This window comes from Lactuca saligna, chromosome 2, assembly GCF_052625555.1.
Source record: "Lactuca saligna cultivar CGN05327 chromosome 2, ASM5262555v1, whole genome shotgun sequence".
NCBI classification, from domain to species: Eukaryota; Viridiplantae; Streptophyta; class Magnoliopsida; order Asterales; family Asteraceae; genus Lactuca; species Lactuca saligna.
Window position 1 is genome coordinate 163,740,816 of NC_136418.1, and position 20,704 is coordinate 163,761,519.

Here is a 20,704-nt window from a genome sequence, read left to right on the forward strand (position 1 = left end):
TTTTTGCTCACCCCGGCAATTGGACAGAAACTTGGAGTCATACAATTTGAATTATGTAATGTATGAGAATCTTGATCTTTGGAAGATTATGACAAATTCATTGATCACATGTTTTATGTAAGCCAAAGTGAAGGACTAATGAATCTAGTCCATTAATATGGACTATCCATATCTGCCACAAAGGTTGAAAATTTTGTTCGTCATAATTTACAGATGTTTTAGTAAATATGGTTGTATTTATAATTTTAAGCATAATTCTAATGTTTTGAAAATGTTCAAAGAGTAGCAGAACGAATAACAAGAATCTATTAGGCAGAAAGATAAAAGTTTCTCAAATCTGAAAGGAAAGGAGAACACTTTAGTATCATGTTTTATGATCATCTTAATGATTATGGAACTATATCACAATTAATCCTTGAAGAACATCTTAGTGTAATTGTTTGACTAAGAAGAGGAATCAGATATTGTTGAAATGGTTCAATCGAGAGATGGGTCATACTTCATTTCTAATAAAGTTTTAGAGTCATGCTCTAGTTACTAAAGACCGTATCTTTAAACTTATACGAAGTAGGTTTATAACACCTCATAAAATGTGGAGTAATAATGTTTTCTTACTCTAGCACATTTAGAATTGGAAGTTGTGATGTTTTGGTTAAAACAAAGGATGAACTAAGGCCGATTAAATGAAGTGTTTTCTTATTGGAAATCTACACTAACGTTTGAATATTTGTTTGTCAATGAATGTTTCTTCGAAGAAACTTATATGTCAAGAGTTCAATGGGAGTCTTATTGATCTTGAGAGTTTCAGGAGTCAATTGAGAATAAACCTTTTAGTTATCACTAGCACACAATCTGAGGTTCACAACCTATTGTGTTAAGTTGACACATTCTTGTTTTCGTGCACCTTCCAGTTTAGTTGACTATGCTTATGAATTATATGGTTCTCTTTGACTGCAAAAGGTAGAGCATGTTGGTCAGTGAAAGTAAATTGATCAATATGGGTGAACTGCTTAACAACATGGAAGAACTGGTAGTCCTGTATGCTACCAGAGGGCGATAAATTAAGAATAAGCAAAGTTCAGCCCATGAAAGCTAAATTTGAGTTTTTTTTTTTCCTAAACCTTATCTTATGATTGTAGGTTGGAAATGATAGACTCACATGGATGGGAACATGTACACTATAAAAATCTAGGTGGCAAAAGGTTTCTCTCTAATTCGTGAATGATTGTGAGGAAACACTTTCGCTGGTAGATTTTAAGGATTCGATAAATATCATTATGGTTAGTAGTTGTGATAATTGCGTTCTCAAATTTGCAATATGATTATGGTATCCCTTTTCATAGTTCGAAATGTCAAGGAATTGTTTGAACTTTCAGGACTTATGGTTATAAGTTCTAAAAAGGTTTCAACACTCACATATGCTATCTAATGAAAGGTGTATAAGCTTGATAAGTCTAGTTGAAAACTTGTCGAAGCATCACGTATCAGAAATCTACACTTTAATAAGAAATTCATGAGTATCGATTTCTAGAAGTCTAGTTGAATTATAAATACATGTCAAAGCTAGTGGAATCATAAATGTTATTCTAGTGGGAGCATAATTGTTATGCTAAGTGTTGCAAGTTGGCAATACTATTTATAGGAAACAAGGTTTACAAATTTGCAAGTTGCAAAGTTTAGAAATTGTTTTGCTATAGCTAAATTTAAGGGAGAGGGCACTCATACTTTGTTTTAAATCTAAAAGTTTAGATTGAAGGTTTTAACAAAACTTAGTCTTGTACATATATGAATATCGTGTTGAAATGATTCAACATAGGAAATTTGATATATGGAAATATTATAGCAAGAGACTGATCAAATATCAGATCCTTGTGTAAACCATAATCGGGTCCCATATGCTTCAGATATAGGATTGATTACATATGCTATAATATCCACTTGTTATGATTTTTCAAATGACTTGGGCATTATGTAACACCCAGAATATGGAGACCAAGAAAGGAAAGGAAACCCCTAAGTCAAAGAGGTCAACTCGTCGAGTCCATGGGTGAACTCGACGAGTTGGAGCGGGTTCCGCGTCGAGATTTAAGTGACCGACTCGGCAAGTCAGGCTTGGGTTGGGAAACCCTAATTTCCGGAATTTGTACCTTATTTAAGAATCATTTCAGGCCTCCACCCCAGCCTCCATCACTCCCTTTACCTACTCTCAAAACCCTAAGCCTCCATTGAACTGCTCTCAAGATTTCTTTGCCATTTTTTGGTGATTTGAAGCTATAAGGAAGAAAGGAACCTTTGGTGATCCAAGAAGGGGTAGTAAATCCAGAGTTTGTGTGATATTTCAGATCATTTAAAGGTATGAAGCTCATACCTTGGCTGTTACTCATTTAGATCCCCTTTCCTAGTTAGATTTTGTCACTTTTGGGCCATTTCCAAGGCCAATCCGAGTATTGTGCCTTTGAGGACGAAAAAGACTTCAGATCTGAGTACTTTTGGGTTCTAGAAGCTTAGAGTTGTTAGTTTTTTCCATTCATGTCTCCATTCTATGTCATAGACCACCATTTTGCTTGGATTTGGTGTTTTAGCTTCATAACCCTTTGCATTCACATAAATTTAGCAACTTTACATGTGATGCCAGCCTTAGGAGTCCAGATCTACGTTTGGGAAGCAATGGAATGGACTGAAATCGACAGAATGAAAATGATGATGTAACGCCTGTGTTTCTGGGCTTGCCATTTTTAGCAATGTAATAGTCTAGGTTAACCTTTGTAACTAAATTTGAAATAATAAAAATGTATTATTTGTGAATTATGTGATTTATGTGTTTATTTTCTTGATTTTTATAATTTAATGAATTAAGAATAAAATAAGCGTCAAAATTAAAGTGTGAGATAAGCCCGACATCTTTACATAAAGTTGTAGTGGTTGAAACAAGGATTCCGGAGATATAAGGAATGCCAAAATCCGAGTTATAACAAAGAAGTTATGACCTGTCGAAGTTTCGAGACAGAACCGGTATAACGATGAGTGACGTAAAATATGAATTTAAGATAGAGAGATATTTAGCCTTAGCGATCTAAACGAAAGTCGTAGATTTCGTTAAACCGAGAGCGTGCATAAAAGGAACGCCCAAATCTGACTTCGTATGAGGAAGTTATGATTTTTCTAAGTTTCGACTTAGCAGTATGCAGCCCGAATACTCGATTTGAGATCGAGCGGTTTTTAGCCGAAACAATCTAAATGAGAATCGAAGATCTCATTGTTAGTAGCGAAACGATGAAAAGTTAGGCGAGAACGGACGTCAGACGAAGAAGTTATGAATTTATAACGAAGTTTTTCTGTCCCGGCCTTCTAAAAATAAATAATAAAAATAAAAGTCAAAATTAGCCAATGGAGTCTAAATGAAAGTTGTAGAGTATGGTCTGACCTTCGCGTGGATATAAAGAACGTCGAAAACGGAGCTCGTATGCGAAAGTTACGCAATTTAGAAAATTGACAAGTCAATTACGCCCCGCGTAATTTGAGTACGCCCCGCGTACTCAGTCGGATGCAACTTGTATGACCAATACTCGAGTGCCACCAGTCAACGCATGCAGTGACGTCAAAGTACGCCCCGCGTAACCCGAGTACGCCCCGCGTAACCCGAGTACGCCCCGCGTAATCCCAGACCCAGCAGCCTATAAATAGAACTCGAATTCAGCAATTTTCTCTTGTTCAAACTCTTCTCTCTCTAAGTTTTGCCTCGTTTTGCGTGCCGTTTATACCCCGAAGCCCCGGTAATATTCCCAAGCCCCGAAGCAAGATCCGAAGCCCCGAGAATCCCGAAGAGCGTTATTCCCGAGCCGAAACGCTGCCCGCGAGGAGCCCGGTTTTGTGAAGATCTTCCAGATCTACGGAGAAACACCTCTTCTGCAAGCCGTAGTGCTGCCCGATCATCTTCTGATCAGGTGAGTGTGTAGTTACTTTCATTCCAACACAATATTATGAAGTATTTCCTATAAAATACGTGTTATGTGTATATATTTGGTTGTTATACGTGTGAGTGTATATTCACTCTCTTCTATCTTATAGATCTGAAGTATTCTCTATGAAATACGTGTTATGTGTGTATGCCTCATCTGTTATGTGAAAAATGTTTTGATTGAGCATGCTATACAGGTTTTGAAACTACGTATAAAAATGTATATTTTATCTACTAATATGTTGGGTAGAATATGGGTAGATAGTTGGTGTGTAATAAACAGATGAGAGGCCTCGATGTTGTTTTGATCCAGTCATCTAGCGGAATTTAGATGACGACCACGGACTTTTCTAGATAGTCCAGTGGAACGCTAGCAGACTCATAACGTGTAGGTGTTAATGAACTTGGGTGTTCATTCGCTGTATTCCATCCCCCCATGGTTGCCTTATTTGACTTATATTGCTGAGGAACCCCCGAAGCATGTGTAGTCGCCCCGATGAAATATTCTTAGACTAGGTCCCTTGTGTTAGTTATTTTAGGGACATAAAGTGAGAATAACGGGAATGGGTAACTGGGTTATTGTTGGTTGATAATAATTAATTTAATTATTTATTGTGGGTTGAAAACCCTATATGCTCACCAGGCTCCCAAGCCTGACCCACTCAGTTGATTTATTTTACAGGAAGTGGCGCAAGAGCTTAAGATGGGCGAACATCAAGTTGTTTTGTTTACAAGTCTGTATATGTATATATTTGTTGAAAGACTTGTAATGCTATCGTTTATGCTTTATGATCTGTATCGGAACATGACATCCCGACTTTTGATTATGAAATGAAATCATATTTCTTTATGAAATGTTTTGATAAATATCTATTTTATCATGTTTTGTTTTTGGGAACAAATTCCGCATCTCTTTTAAAATTAAAAGGACTTACTCTGAAAATTATTTTTAAAAAGCATAAATGAAATCGGTCTTTTCTGGCCGAGATTTTGGGGATGTCACAGTTGGTATCAGAGCATTAGTTTAAGCTAACTAGAAATTTTTAGGATTTCTAGAGTTAAACTTAGAATGCTAAGTGGAATTTTGAGATGTGTGTCTGTTATGTTTTAGACACGAGCACTAGTTTATTTTAGGAATGTTGCCTAAAATGCTTTATGTGCTAAATGTTGTATGTTGCCATATATGATATTATTTGTTCGGATCTATGGTCTGTTGCCGACCGGATCTAGAAACTTTATGTGTGTAGGATTCTAAGCGTACGTCTACGATATTAGAACTAGCATGTAAACGTTTCGGGGTGATAAGGATGATTTGAATATCTATCGTGAATAAGGATCTAATTTCACCTTATTCGGTGCGTAGATCAAAAATGGTGAGAACAAGAAGTGGAGTTGGAAATGCTGATGAAAACAGGAATCAACCACCAGTGATTGAACAAAGACCTGTTGTAGCAACAGCACCTGAGCCAATAACCATGGCTGGTGTGCAATTGATGATTCAGACGATGTTGGATCGTCAGATGGAGGAAACTAGACGGTTGCTTCAACAAAATCGTGAAGAACTGTCGATTTGTGTGGAAGAGCCTGAATTAAATGAAGGGCACTTGGAAGGTGGAAACTTCAGTGGATCAGTTGGTCAAGCCAACCCACCGATAGTTAGGCAAGATAACCGCGATGGAAGGAATGATGGAATGGGATGCAAGTACAAGGACTTTTTGACTTGCAAACCATCGACCTTCAATGGAAAGGAGGATCTGATTGGGGTTATGGATTGGATCTCCGAAATGGAGCTAGCCTTCATGACGTGTGGCTGCAGAGGTAAGTTGCAAACCATTTATGCCGTGCGTCAATTCCGAGGTGGAGCCGTTCGTTGGTGGAACACTCTAGGGAAGACTTTGAGCCCTAATGAGCCACTGCAATTGTCATGGGCAAAGTTCTTGGTGCAGTTTAAGCGCAAGTTCTGCTCGGCTCAAAATCTGTTGGAGTTGGAGAACAAGTTCCTGACATTGACTAAGGGCAGTATGTCAGTTGATGAATACACCAATAACTTCACCGATAAGATGGAGTTTGCCTTGCGTATCATTCCAAACGAGCTGACGAAGGTGGACCGGTATGCGAAGGGACTCCCATGGGAGTATGAGGTGCCAGTACGTCAGGCACATACTTTAGAGGCAGCTATCTGGGCTGCCAAGTCTGTTGAGAACATGATAAAGGGGAGAACCACCAACAAGGTTGAGGTTGGTGAGAAGAGGAAGTTTGAGGGAACATCTGGTTCCGGCAAGAAAAGCAAATTTTCGAAATCTGATTCGAAAAAGTTTGGTGGGGGTAAAGGAGGGGAAGCGAAGTGGTGTGAAAAGTGTAAGAAAAAGCACTTCGGGAAATGTAGCGAGGATGTAACTTGCTACAAGTGTGGAAAGGTTGGACATTTTGCCAATGAATGTCCGAACAACAAAAGGATGTGTTTTGGTTGTAATGAAGAGGGGCATATTTTGAAAGACTGTCCAAAGAAGAAGGAGGCAGCTAAGCCCAACATTCCACCAAAGCCGAAGGCGAGAGCATTCCAGATGACACTGGAAGCTACTAAGGATGAAGTTGATGTCGCTTCAGGTACCTTTCTCGTTAACAATTTGCCTGCCCAAATTTTATTTGATTCTGGAGCCAACTACTCCTTTATATCGCATGAATTTGGTAGAAAACTAGCTTTGCCTGTTGATAGACTAGATAATGCTTTATTAGTCGAAGTTGCTAGTGGCAAGTTTGTACCTGTTAGCCATCGTATGAAAAACATCTTAATCGACTTGAATGGGAATAAGTTCCACGAGGAATTATTGCCTATCGAACTTAATGGTTTCGACATCGTGTTGGGAATGGATTGGCTCAGCGCCAATGATGCCGAAATTTTATGCAAAAAGAAGATAGTTAAAGTGAACCCGCCTGGAAATGAATCGTTTATGGTATATGGGGACAAGCGCCGAGTGAATTCTGGAATCATTTCCCTAATGAAAGCCAGAAAGTGTTTGACCAAGGGATGTACATCATATTTAGCATTCGTGATTGATGCTAAGAAGGAAAAGAAGGTGATGCAGAGTATTCCTGTGGTGTGTGATTATCCGGAAGTATTTCCCAAAGATCTTCCTGGATTACCACCTGATAGACAAGTAGAGTTCAGAATAGACTTGCTACCAGGAACCACGCCAATAGCAAAAGCACCTTATCGATTAGCACCAACGGAGATGAAGGAGCTGATGATGCAACTTCAAGAGTTGTTGGACAAAGGTTTCATTAGACCTAGTTCATCGCCCTGGGGAGCTCCGGTGTTATTCGTGAAGAAGAAAGATGGAAGTATGAGAATGTGCATTGATTACAGAGAGCTGAACAAGGCAACTATAAAGAATAGATATCAGTTGCCAAGGATTGATGACCTATTTGATCAATTGCAAGGTTCGAGCTATTTCTCGAAGATCGATCTTAGGTCAGGATATCATCAGCTGAAAGTAAGAGAGCAGGATATAGAGAAGACTGCGTTCAGAACTAGATATGGACACTACGAGTTCTTGGTTATGTCGTTTGGACTAACCAATGCTCCGGCAGCATTCATGGATTTAATGAATAGGGTTTGTAATCCGTTCCTTGATAAATCCGTGATAGTGTTCATCGACGACATTCTGATTTACTCAAAAAGCCAGGAGGAGCATGGCAGACACTTGCGAGAAGTGTTAGAAGTTTTGAAGAAGGAGAAGCTGTATGCTAAGTTCTCCAAATGTGATTTTTGGATTCGTGAAGTCCAATTCTTGGGTCACGTGGTCAACCAGGAAGGGATAATGGTTGATCCAGCAAAGATTGAAGCTGTAATGAAGTGGGAACAACCAAAAAGTCCCACGGAGATTCTAAGCTTTTTAGGATTAGTCGGATATTACCGAAGGTTTATCTAAGGCTTTTCTTCGATTGCTACTCCATTGACAGCTTTGACCCACAAAGGAGCTGCTTATGCTTGGAGTGAGAAGCATAAAGAAGCATTCGAGAAGCTAAAGAAGAAACTATGCGAGGCACCGATACTTTCTCTACCCGAAGGAGTTGAAGACTTCGTTGTTTATAGCGATGCGTCTGGGGTTGGATTGGGTTGTGTTTTAACCCAAAGAGAAAAGGTGATAGCATATGCGTCTCGACAACTGAAAGAGCATGAAAACAACTACCCGACTCATGATTTGGAGTTGGCAGCAGTAGTTTTCGCTCTGAAGATATGGAGGCATTACCTCTATGGCACTAAGTGCAAACTTTTCACTGATCATAAGAGTCTCCAATATCTCTTTAATCAGAAGGAATTGAATATGAGGCAACGACGCTGGCTGGAATTACTCAAGGACTACGACTGCGAGATACTTTACCACCCCGGTAAGGCTAATATTGTTGCTGATGCTCTCAGTCGGAAAGTCAATCTTGAAAGGAAAAGGCCAAGAGCGTTGAGAATTGAAGTTGTCTCAACCATTGTGGAAAGTATAAAGAAAGCTCAAGAGGAAGCTTCTGAGAAAAATGACCGAAAGGAGGAACGTTTGGGTAAAACGTTGGTGTTTGGTACAAACGGTCATGGACTGAAGGTATTCCAAGATCGTATTTGGGTACCTAAGTCAGGAGGAATTAGAGATCTTCTGATGTAAGAAGCTCACAAGACCATGTATTCGATTCATCCCGGTAGCACTAAAATGTATAGGGACCTGAAACCCTACTACTGGTGGCCGACGATGAAGCTTGATGTTGCAAAGTATGTGGCCGAGTGTGTGACTTGTGCGAGAGTCAAGACACAACATCAGAAACCGTACGGGAGTTTAGAACCTTTACCTGTGCCTATGGGTAAGTGGGAAGACATTGCCATGGATTTTGTCACTAAACTGCCCAGAACAAAGAATGGTCACGACATGATTTGGGTGGTCGTTGATCGATTCACTAAGAGTGCGCATTTCATAGCAGCCAAGGAGAAATGGTCTATGGAAAAGCTTGCGAATTCTTACGTAAAGGAAATTGTGAGGCTTCACGGTGTTCCGTTAACAATTGTGTCGGATCGTGATAGTCGTTTCACCTCGCGATTTTGGAAAAGTCTACAAGAAGAATTGGGTACCAAGTTGTGTTTAAGTACAGCTTACCATCCGCAGACCGATGGTCAGAGTGAACGAACGATACAAACACTTGAAGATATGCTGAGAGCATGTACCTTGGAATTCCTAGGTAATTGGGATGAACATTTACCGTTGGTAGAATTTTCCTATAACAATAGTTTTCACTCGAGCATTAAGATGGCACCTTACCAAGCTTTGTATGGACAAAAGTGTCGTACGCCGTCTTGTTGGCTTGAGGCTGGGGAAAAGCAGTTTATGGGACCGGAGATGGTTCATCAGACTGCTGAAAAGTTGAAAATAATTAGGGAAAGAATGTTAGCAGCTCAAGATCGTCAAAAGAGTTATGCTGACAAAAAGCGAAGACCGATGACTTTTGAAGTTGGGGATTCGGTTTTGCTTAAAGTCTCGCCGTGGAAGGGACTTATAAGATTTGGTAAAAGGGGAAAGTTGAGTCCAAGGTTTATTGGACCGTTTAAAGTTCTTCAGAGAATTGGGAACCAAGCTTACAAGCTCGAACTACCAGAAGAACTAAATGGAATTCATAACACTTTCCATGTGTGTTATTTGAGGAAGTTCACGGGAGAAGTTCCCGACATAATTCCACTTTCAGAGTTGAGGATCAATGAGAACAAAAGGTTGATTGAGGAACCAGAGGCAATTGTTGACCGAAAAACTAAGAAATTGCAACGTAAGATGGTGGAGTTAGTGCTTGTCCAATAGAAACACACGAATGGGCCAAACCTCACCTGGGAGACGGAGAGTGACATGATGAGTCGCTATCCGCATTTGTTTGTTGATGTGTGATTCCGGGGACGGAATCATTCTAAGGTGGAGAGAATTGTAACGCCTGTGTTTCTGGGCTTGCCATTTTTAGCAATGTAATAGTCTAGGTTAACCTTTGTAACTAAATTTGAAATAATAAAAATGTATTATTTGTGAATTATGTGATTTATGTGTTTATTTTCTTGATTTTTATAATTTAATGAATTAAGAATAAAATAAGCGTCAAAATTAAAGTGTGAGATAAGCCCGACATCTTTGCATAAAGTTGTAGTGGTTGAAACAAGGATTCCGGAGATATAAGGAATGCCAAAATCCGAGTTATAACAAAGAAGTTATGACCTGTCGAAGTTTCGAGACAGAACCGGTATGACGATGAGTGACGTAAAATACGAATTTAAGATAGAGCGATATTTAGCCTTAGCGATCTAAACGAAAGTCGTAGATTTCGTTAAACTGAGAGCGTGCATAAAAGGAACGCCCAAATCTGACTTCGTATGAGGAAGTTATGATTTTTCTAAGTTTCGACTTAGCAGTATGCAGCCCGAATACTCGATTTGAGATCGAGCGGTTTTTAGCCGAAACAATCTAAATGAGAATCGAATATCTCATTGTTAGTAGCGAAACGATGAAAAGTTAGGCGAGAACGGACGTCAGACGAAGAAGTTATGAATTTATAACGAAGTTTTTCTGTCCCGGCCTTCTAAAAATAAATAATAAAAATAAATTCAAAATTAGCCAATGGAGTCTAAATGAAAGTTGTAGAGTATGGTCTGACCTTCGCGTGGATATAAAGAACGTCGAAAACGGAGCTCGTATGCGAAAGTTACGCAATTTAGAAAATTGACAAGTCAATTACGCCCCGCGTAATTTGAGTACGCCCCGCGTACTCAGTCGGATGCAACTTGTCTGACCAATACTCGAGTGCCACCAGTCGACGCATGCAGTGACGTCAAAGTACGCCCCGCGTAACCCGAGTACGCCCCACGTAATGAGTACGCCCCGCGTAATTTGATTACGCCCCGCGTAATCCCAGACCCAGCAGCCTATAAATAGAACTCAAATTCAGCCATTTTCTCTTGTTCAAACTCTTCTCTCTCTCTAAGTTTTGCCTCGTTTTGCGTTCCGTTTATACCCCGAAGCCCCGGTAATATTCCCGATCCCCGAAGCAAGATCCGAAGCCCCAAGAATCCCGAAGAGCGTTATTCCCGAGCCGAAACGCTGCCCGCGAGGAGCCCGGTTTTGTGAAGATCTTCCAGATCTACGGAGAAACACCTCTTCTGCAAGCCGTAGTGCTGCCCGATCATCTTCTGATCAGGTGAGTGTGTAGTTACTTTCATTCCAACACAATATTATGAAGTATTTCCTATAAAATACGTGTTATGTGTATATATTTGGTTGTTATACGTGTGAGCGTATATTCACTCTCTTCTATCTTGTAGATCTGAAGTATTCTCTATGAAATACGTGTTATGTGTGTATGCCTCATCTGTTATGTGAAAAATGTTTTGATTGAGCATGCTATACAGGTTTTGAAACTACGTATAAAAATGTATATTTTATCTACTAATATGTTGGGTAGAATATGGGTAGATAGTTGGTGTGTAATAAACAGATGAGAGGCCTCGATGTTGTTTTGATCCAGTCATCTAGCGGAATTTAGATGACGACCACGGACTTTTCTAGATAGTCCAGTGGAACGCTAGCAGACTCATAACGTGTAGGTGTTAATGAACTTGGGTGTTCATTCGCTGTATTCCATCCCCCTCATGGTTGTCTTATTTGACTTATATTGCTGAGGAACCCCCGAAGCATGTGTAGTCGCCCCGATGAAATATTCTTAGACTAGGTCCCTTGTGTTAGTTATTTTAGGGACATAAAGTGAGAATAACGGGAATGGGTAACTGGGTTATTGTTGGTTGATAATAATTAATTTAATTATTTATTGTGGGTTGAAAACCCTATATGCTCACCAGGCTCCCAAGCCTGACCCACTCAGTTGATTTATTTTACAGGAAGTGGCACAAGAGCTTAAGATGGGCGAACATCAAGTTGTTTTGTTTACAAGTCTGTATATGTATATATTTGTTGAAAGACTTGTAATGCTATCGTTTATGCTTTATGATCTGTATCGGAACATGACATCCCGATTTTTGATTATGAAATGAAATCATATTTCTTTATGAAATGTTTTGATAAATATCTATTTTATCATGTTTTGTTTTTGGGAACAAATTCCGCATCTCTTTTAAAATTAAAAGGACTTACTCTGAAAATTATTTTTAAAAAGCATAAATGAAATCGGTCTTTTCTGGCCGAGATTTTGGGGATGTCACAGATGAAGGTGGACTCGGGGAGTCTGTCCTTGGACTAGGCGAGTAGGGTCGAAACCCTAACCTCTTCTGGATGCGAGTTGAGTCAGCGAGTTAAGGCGGTGACTCAGTGGGTTGGTCAGAACCAGGACTAGGACTTAGAAGTTGAAGGAATCGACGAGTCGCGGGGTAACTCGGTGAGTCAAGTCGCGATTGTGGGGTTTTCTGAATTTATTAACTCGGCGAGTCAATAGGCTGACTCGGCGAATAGGGTCAACCTGGAAGGTTGAATTTGACTAGAACTTTGACTTTGACCAGGGTTCACTTAGTTTGACTTCTGGAGGTCAGTTTGGGATTAAGTGTTATATTGATATCGAAGCTCAGGGAGCTATTGGAGCAGCGGTTGAGGAGTTTTCAGATAGCAGTCAGAAGAGTATCAGTCAAAGTTTCGGCAGTGCAAGGTAAGTTCTCCCTTTGTGTGGATGGGTCTATGACCACAATATCAGCCCATGTAGATATGAGTAGGAAGACCCGGGGGTTAGCCCTAGGCACTGTATGCTAGTATGATATTCAAGACCAAGGTCTAATGTTAGCAGGCGGGTGCCCAAGGATCGGTTTACATGGTAGTTTATACTTGTTATATGTGTGATACATGTATGTGCCTAGTAGGGAGGTGAGTGTGGGTGAGGTCCCGTATCTCACCAATAGTAGAGGGTGGACGGTGTTCCATACCTCATTAGTAGCAGAGCAGGGGCGAGGCCTGAGATAGGAGTGGAGTGAGTGTGGGTAGGGGCCCGTATCTCACTTACAGCAAGAGCTTGGACGGGATTCCATGACTCACTAGTAGCAGGTCAGGGGCGAGGCCCAAGACAGGCAAGGTTTTAGTACAGGAATTCAGTAGGGTATGCTCAGTTTATTTGTTATATGACATTGTTATATGTAGTATGTGTTCAGCGGGCAGGGCCCAGAGACAGGCGGGGCCTAAGAGAAACATATATGTATCCGAGCGGGGATCGAGCGGTTGAGGCCCGAAGTGGCGGGCGTGGCCCAATATATACAGTATGTGATTATGTAGGGTATGTGGTAGGTTAGGGAACTCACTAAGCTTTGTGCTTACAGTTTTCAGTTTTGGTTTCAGGTACTTCCGATAATGGAGGGAAGAGATTGGGTGATCGCATGGCACACACCATTGATTAGTCAGCTTGGGATGTTTTACTCTGATAATGGAATTATGTTTTGGAATTAACACTCTGAATTATGTTAGGATTTATTTATGGTTTGAAAATTATGATTTAAGTAATGTTTTAAGAAGAAATTTTTTGTATGTATTTTTGGGATGTTACAAGTTCGTATCAGAGCCTTGGTTTGAGGGATTCGGACATACTTTCGGGTGTGTCTGGACTCAAACTGAGGAATTGGTATATAAATTTTTCCAAAAGAAAATCAATTTTCGTAAATATGAATTGTTTTGAGAAAAGAAAAGAGTTTTAGAAAAAGAAAAAGGAATTTTATAAGAAAAGAACCTTGAAAAGAGAAAAGGGTGTGGTGCATGCAATCAGCCGAGCTCAAGTAAGTTCTCCCAAATTACCTATACAAGTTATGTTATGATTACCAGTTAGTAGAACAACATGCTATATTAGGACTAAGGATCTAGGGAGGATGCCTTATGTGCCTGTTATATGTGCTTTTGGGCTGTATGATAGTATTGGTTGGACAATAGTAGGATAGCCCGTTTAGGTTATGCTTGAGTATATGAGCTTATGTCGCATGCTAGTACAGATTCTTGATATGTGAATATGGTTGTTGGATTATGTTGTGATTAGATTTTCCTTTGTCTGAATGTTGCTTACTCTGTGCTTTGTGGGACTCTGAGTGATGGGAGTTAGTTGTTAGGTGAATACGTTAAGTCACATGTAATCAGGGTTGAATAATATTAGAGTATTGGATTTAACCCTATTGTGCAGCTCTTGTTTGAGTCTAACCGTTGTAGGGATGAGTCCCTTACTCGAAGGATTATATGAGCCTCGTTACATGTGATGGTCTTTAGGTGATAGCTAATTGGCATTACAACGAGAACTTCAGCAGTTGAGGACTCGTTTGGGTCAGAGGTTCCCCTAGGGTGGGCCTAGGATGAGTTAGTGCTGGGAGCAGTAGTAGTAGTAAAAGGGACCAGGTGGAGTCGAAGCAATTCTTGAGGAAAGTACGGATAGATGTGGAAGGTAGTATGAGCTCGTACTAGTGAAAGCAGAGGATTCGTACTCGATCCGGGAAAGGCCGAGATGAGACCGGGAAAACTTGTAGTGTGTGTTTATGATCCCTCAGCAGTGATGAGGATTCTGATATGCTCGGGATTAGGAACCGAGCAGCTCGAGGAGCGAATGAGGGAATTTGTTTTGGATGAGATCACGCGTAGTATTCTAGACCAGACTCATGTGATCTTTGGTACAGTCAAGGAAGGTATTTTAGAGCTTTTGGATGAGAAGCTGGGAGCTTTTTGCACTAAGATGATGGCTTTGGTTGCGGCGCATACCTTGACATTTTGAGAGTTCAGAGCTTGTGGAGCGCCAAATTATCATGGGACTAGGGATCCCATTGCTAGTAGCAGGTGGTTCGACGATGTTGCCAACACTTTTCGTTCAAGCCGGTGTCCCGAGGGGGACAAGGTTAGACTCGCCTCCTGTCTTCTGAAGGACAGAGCGTGGGATTGGTGAAAGGAGGTTGTTCATGCCATGGGTGATGATGCCGCATTGGACGCGATGACATGGAGTGATTTCTCATCCAGGTTCAGGGATGAGTTTGCACCGGTCATTGAGGTGCAACAGTTGGCACGGGAATTCCATGACCTCCAGCTGACGACAGAGACTGTGGCGGAAATCGCCGCCAAATTCAGGGAGAGGGCCCTTCTTGTCCCACAATATGTGGCAGATGAGGAAATGAAGAAGGCCCGATATCATGAGATGTTAATGAGTGACATCAGGTAGTTTGTGAGCAGGTCCAATTGCAAGACACTGGAGGATATGATTACTCGTGCCAGGGAGAGAGATCGATTTGGAGATGGAGCGGAAGAGGAAGGCAGATGAGGTTTAGGCAGACACAGGTTCCGGCAAGATGTCCAAGGGGCCAAATGGGAGATCGGGGGATGTTCAAGGCCGCAGTCGTTGTGGCAAGTGTGGCAGGACGCATGATGGTGCGTGCAGGAGTGGTAGTGGTGGTGATTTTGGCTACATCAAGTGCGGCCGAAATGGTCATTTCAGCAGGGATTGTACTGCTGCGACCACCCAGGGATCAAACCTTATATGTTTCCATTGCAGTCAGAGGGGACACAAAAAGGCTCAGTGTGGGAGTCGGTTTCCAGCAAGACAAGTGATGGCCCCTGCCCCTGCGACTTTAAGGATCACCGACGGCCGTCAGGGCCGCACGGAGGCGCCTGCGGTGGGAAGTAGGGCTTTTCATTTATCTACAGTGGAGTCGTGAACAGCACCGGATGTTGTAGGTGTGTATCTTTTTTTCTCTTCTGATAAATTTAATTCTTGATTATATTGTTATGGTACTGCATTGATGTCAGTAAGTGGATATTTTGGTGTATTATATTACTTGTCTATGAGTGAGTTATATGCCACCTGCATGCCATGGATGATAGAGTAGCAGTCTGAAGATATTTCCCTTAGGTCAGGTTTTCAGGATGCAGTCACTGTAACAAGTGTAATTTGAATTAGCAAGATGCTCTATTAGTTGGCAAGATTGGTTCAGATTTGGTAAAAGTTAGATGGACCACCAGTAGGAGTACGTGTGTCTGATAGCTGATTGACACATCAGATGATAGGAAGGATTAGAAATCCGTTTCAAGAAAGGAGTGGTAAGGGCTTAATCAGATCAAAGTGGGGGAGAACCCTCCGAGTATTCAAGAGAGGTAGCATGTGAAATCTGGAGGAATTAGTGACCTTCGAGGAGGAAAGGAAAGCAGTCCGAAGGGCTATGTGGATATAGAAGTACAAGAGTGGGAGTTTGGGAAACTTTCCAACATTGGGTTCATGAAATTGTGATTTGTAGATGATTGGTTTGGAAACCAAGTCGGAGATTTTCTCGGTAGAACGAGAGAATAGCTAGGATGTAATACTATGGGATAGTCGTAGCATTCATTAGTAAAGAGAGAAAGTATGGGAAGTGTGGTGAGATCGTAGGATGACAATATCATTCGTTAATTGATGGCTGGTTTGGGAAACCAGGTTGAAGGATTAACAATAGGACTCGAGTGAGTCAAGGCGCAGAGTGTATGAACGACTGACATGGGATGTTTTCGGATTAGTAGTCAGTAGTAGAGACAGTATGGGCAGTATAATAGAACTGTGGGAGAGCCGCATCATTTCAGTAGAGGCCAGTTAGAGGAGTGTGGGCGAGGGCCCGTATCTTCTTCTAAGTCAGAGGAGTGTGGGCAAGTGCCCGTATCTCCTAGATAGTAGAGTTGGGTAAGGCATGTGTATCCTGGTTAGCATGACAAGAGGTAGATAGAGAGTAGTCATGGAGTTATAGGAAGGTTTTGGATCCGTGTAGCCTTAGATATGTGAGACGTGGGGGTAGGGTCGCTCAGTAGTATGGTTTGGGTGGGACCCATGGGCGAGGCTCGAGCATCAGTAGCTAGACAGGTGAGACTAGATGGGGAAACCACTCTAAGATGTAGTCCGGTGAGACCGGTGGGTGAGGCCCGTATGTGAGTGGCAGTACATGTGGGACCTGGTAGAGACCTTGTGGTCAAGATATGGGATCGAGGATCCCAAGTCTAACAGAGCCAAAGTTGCAGAGTAGATAGAGCAGTTTAGATAGCTGAAGTTTTCTTAGGGAGTCGCTGAGAGCGAATGAGCAATTGAGCTGAGGTTTCAGTAAACAGTAAGAGTCCAGTAACCCAGTTGCTGGCAGATTAGTTGGGACCAGGGTGGTATCGGTTCGCTTGGAAGGTGGATAAGAGACAGCAGGATTTTCAGTCGGGGGCAGTATTGATAAGAGATTTTTGTATGAGGCAGTTAGTTGATCGGTTGGATAAGACCCGCGTTTTCAGGATTGATGGTAATTAGAGTGTTCTCTGGGTTCTTGTCATCACAGATTATTTTGTGGAAGAAACGGGCAGAAGGCCAATGGATATGGTCGGTAGGAGATGTGTTCTTCAGACCGGAGTGTCGAGAACAGATTGTATGGCAGCTGGTCGTAGTAGACTTCGAGGATGAAGTCTAGTTTAAGTAAGGGAGAGTTGTAACACCCGGAATCCGGAAGACCTAGAAAGGAAAGGAAAACCCTAAGTCAAAGGGGTCAACTCGCCTAGTCTATGGGTCAACTCGACGAGTCGGAGCGGGTTCCACGTCAAGATTTAAGTGACCGACTCGGCGAGTAAGAGGGACTAACTCGACGAATCAGGTCTGGGTTGGAAAACCCTAATTTTCGGACTTGGTACCCTACTTAATCATCATTTTAGACCTCCACCCCAGCCTCCATCACTCCCTTTACCTACTCTCAAAACCCTAAGCCTCCATTGGAGTGCTCTCAAGCTTTCTTTGCCATTTTTGGGTGATTTGAAGCTAGAAGGAAGAAAGGAACCTTTGGTGATTCAAGAAGGGGCAGTAGATCCAAAGTTGGTGTGATATTTCAGATCATTTGAAGGTATGAAGCTCATACATTGGTTGTTACTCATTTAGATCCCTTTTCCTAGTTAGATTTTGTCACTTTTGTACAATTTCCAAGGCCAATCCAAGTATTGTGCCTTTAAGGATGAAGAAGACTTCATATCTGAGTACTTTTGGGTTCTAGAAGCTCAAAGTTGTTAGCTTTTTCCATTCATGTCTCCATTCTATGTCATAGACCACCATTTTGCTTGGATTTGGTGTTTTAGCTTCATAACCCTTTGCATACACGTAAAGTTAATAACTTTACGTGTGATGCTAGCCTTAGGAGTCTAGATCTATATTTGGGAAGCAATGGAATGGAGTGAAATCGAGAAAATAAAAATGATGAAGGTTGACTCGGCGAGTCTGTTCTTGGACTCGGCGAGTCGGGTCGAAACCCTAACCTCTTCTGGATGTGAGTTGAGTCAGTGAGTTAAGGCAGTGACTCGGTGGGTTAGTCAGAACCAGGACTAGGACTCAGAAGTTGAAGGACTCGACGAGTCGTGGGGTGACTCGGCGAGTCAAGTCGTGATTGTGGGGGTTTCTGAATTCATGAACTCGGCGAGTCAATAGGTTGACTCGGTGAGTAGGGTCAACCTGGAAGGTTGACTTTGACCAGGGTTTACTTAGTTTGAATTCTGGAGGTCAGTTTGGGAATAAGTGTTATATTGATATCGAAGCTCGGGGATCTATTGGAGCAGCGGTTGAGGAGTTGTCAGATACCAGTCAGAAGAGTATCAGTCAGAGTTTCAGCAGTGCAAGGTGAGTTCTCCCTTTGTGTGGATGGGTCTATGGCCACAATGTCGGCCCATGTAGATATGAGTAGGAAGACCCAGGGGTTAGCCCTAGGCATTGTATGCTAGTATGATATTCAATACCAAGGTGTAATGTTAGCGGGTGGGTGCCCAAGGATTGGTTTACATGATAGTTTATACTTGTTGTATGTGTGATACATGTATGTGCCTGGTAGGGAGGTGAGTGAGGGCGAGGTCCCGTAAATCACCAATAGTAGAGGGTGGATGGTTTTCCATACCTCATTAGTAGCAGAGCAGGGGCAAGGCCCGAGATAGGAGTGGACTGAGTGTGGGTAGGGTCCCGTATCTCACTTACAGTAGGAGCTTGGACGGGGTTCCATGACTCACATGTTGCAGGTCAGGGGCGAGGTCCAAGACAGACAAGGCATTAGTATAGGAATGCAGTAGGGTATGCTCAGTTTATGTGTTATATGCCATTGTTATATGTAGTATGTGTTCAGTGGGCAGGGCCTAAGAGAAACAGATTTGTATCCGAGCGGGGATCCAAGGTAGGCGGGGCCGATGTAGCGGGCAAGGCCCGAAGTGGCAATCGTGGCCCAATATATGCAGTACGTGATTATGTAGGGTATGTGGTAGGTTGGGGAACTCACTAAGCTTTGTGCTTACGGTTTTCACTTTTGGTTTCAGGTACTTTTGGTAACGGAGGGAAGAGCTCGGGGTGATCGCATGGCACACACCATTGATTAGTCAGCCTGGGATGTTTTACTCTGATAATGGAATTATGTTTTGGAATTAACACTCTGAATTACGTTAGAATTTATTTATGGTTTGACAATTATGATTTAAATAATGTTTTAAAAAGAAATTTTTAGTCTGTATTTTTGGGATGTTACAGATTAAGAAGGAAAAAGGACTAGAACTCTGTGTGACTAAAGATGAATAACTGTCAAGAACATTATGAGGTTATACCAAAGGAGTAGTTGTTTGTGGATAGCTGGAAGTATAGTATTGAATGGAAGGACCATAGTGACATGTTTTAGATTGGGGTGATTATTGGTCAAAATTGATGGTCATATAGGAATATAGAAATGTTTCCATAGAGAGAGTTGATGATTAAAATCTACATGTGAGTCAGAAACCTTAATGAATGAAGGTGTTCAAGGAGTATGCATTGAATTTGAAACTTCATTATTTTGGAATTGTTTTTTTTTTGTAACAAAGTTCCAATGGAACATTCTGTAATATTGTTGCCTAAGTCTCTGTGACTTTGAAGCTTCGACATCACAGAAGGACAATGCATGTAAGATTGGAATTCTAACAGATTTAGTAGTGACAAGAATTTGGAATTATGAAATGAGCATCATTGGAATAGTGTCCAATCGATTTGTTCACAAAGGAAGAACCATAGAGAGACATAGTATGCATGTTTATAACATGGCATGACTAATGTTTAATTCAAGTGTTTAGTTAATTACTCAAAACATTAAACAATAAATAAAGTCTAATTAATATAGCGATTAAATAATAAGGGTTTAATTTATATTCAATAGTTTTGAGACCATAGTTAATTAGGTTATTATTGTGTTTCACTTTGCATGTTTTACTTCTTGAATAATTTGATTATTCAAAATTCCACAATCACTCATACTTTTGGAAGTAAGTGGTGAATTAAGATTGTCATGAATTTAATTGTAGATTGTCTATGGGGAGTATACATGGAAATTGTTTGTTGCAATGTTGATGAGTACTAAGAAAATAAGGATTTTGAGTATTGGATAAACCCATGCTTAGAGTTACTCCATGGCTTTTATCATGAGTAATTATGAGATGATAATATCCTATATTCTTGAAATGGATATATATGATTTGTTGTTTACAAGTCAGTTGTGCATTGATAATACGTAAACGCATTAGCCACTTGGTGTTATAAAACATATTGATGTACATGATTTAATGAGTAAATAGTGCAAGCATATAATTCAAACTTTATTCATTCCTTTTTCCCCAACGGGAAAAGTGATATCTTTAGGCCCCTCAATGATTTAATATCGACATCTAAAGTGTTTGGCCAAGCCTGGACTGAATTGATGTGTTCAATTGGTAGTCTGATTTCGGTCATCATAAATAAGAAATCGGG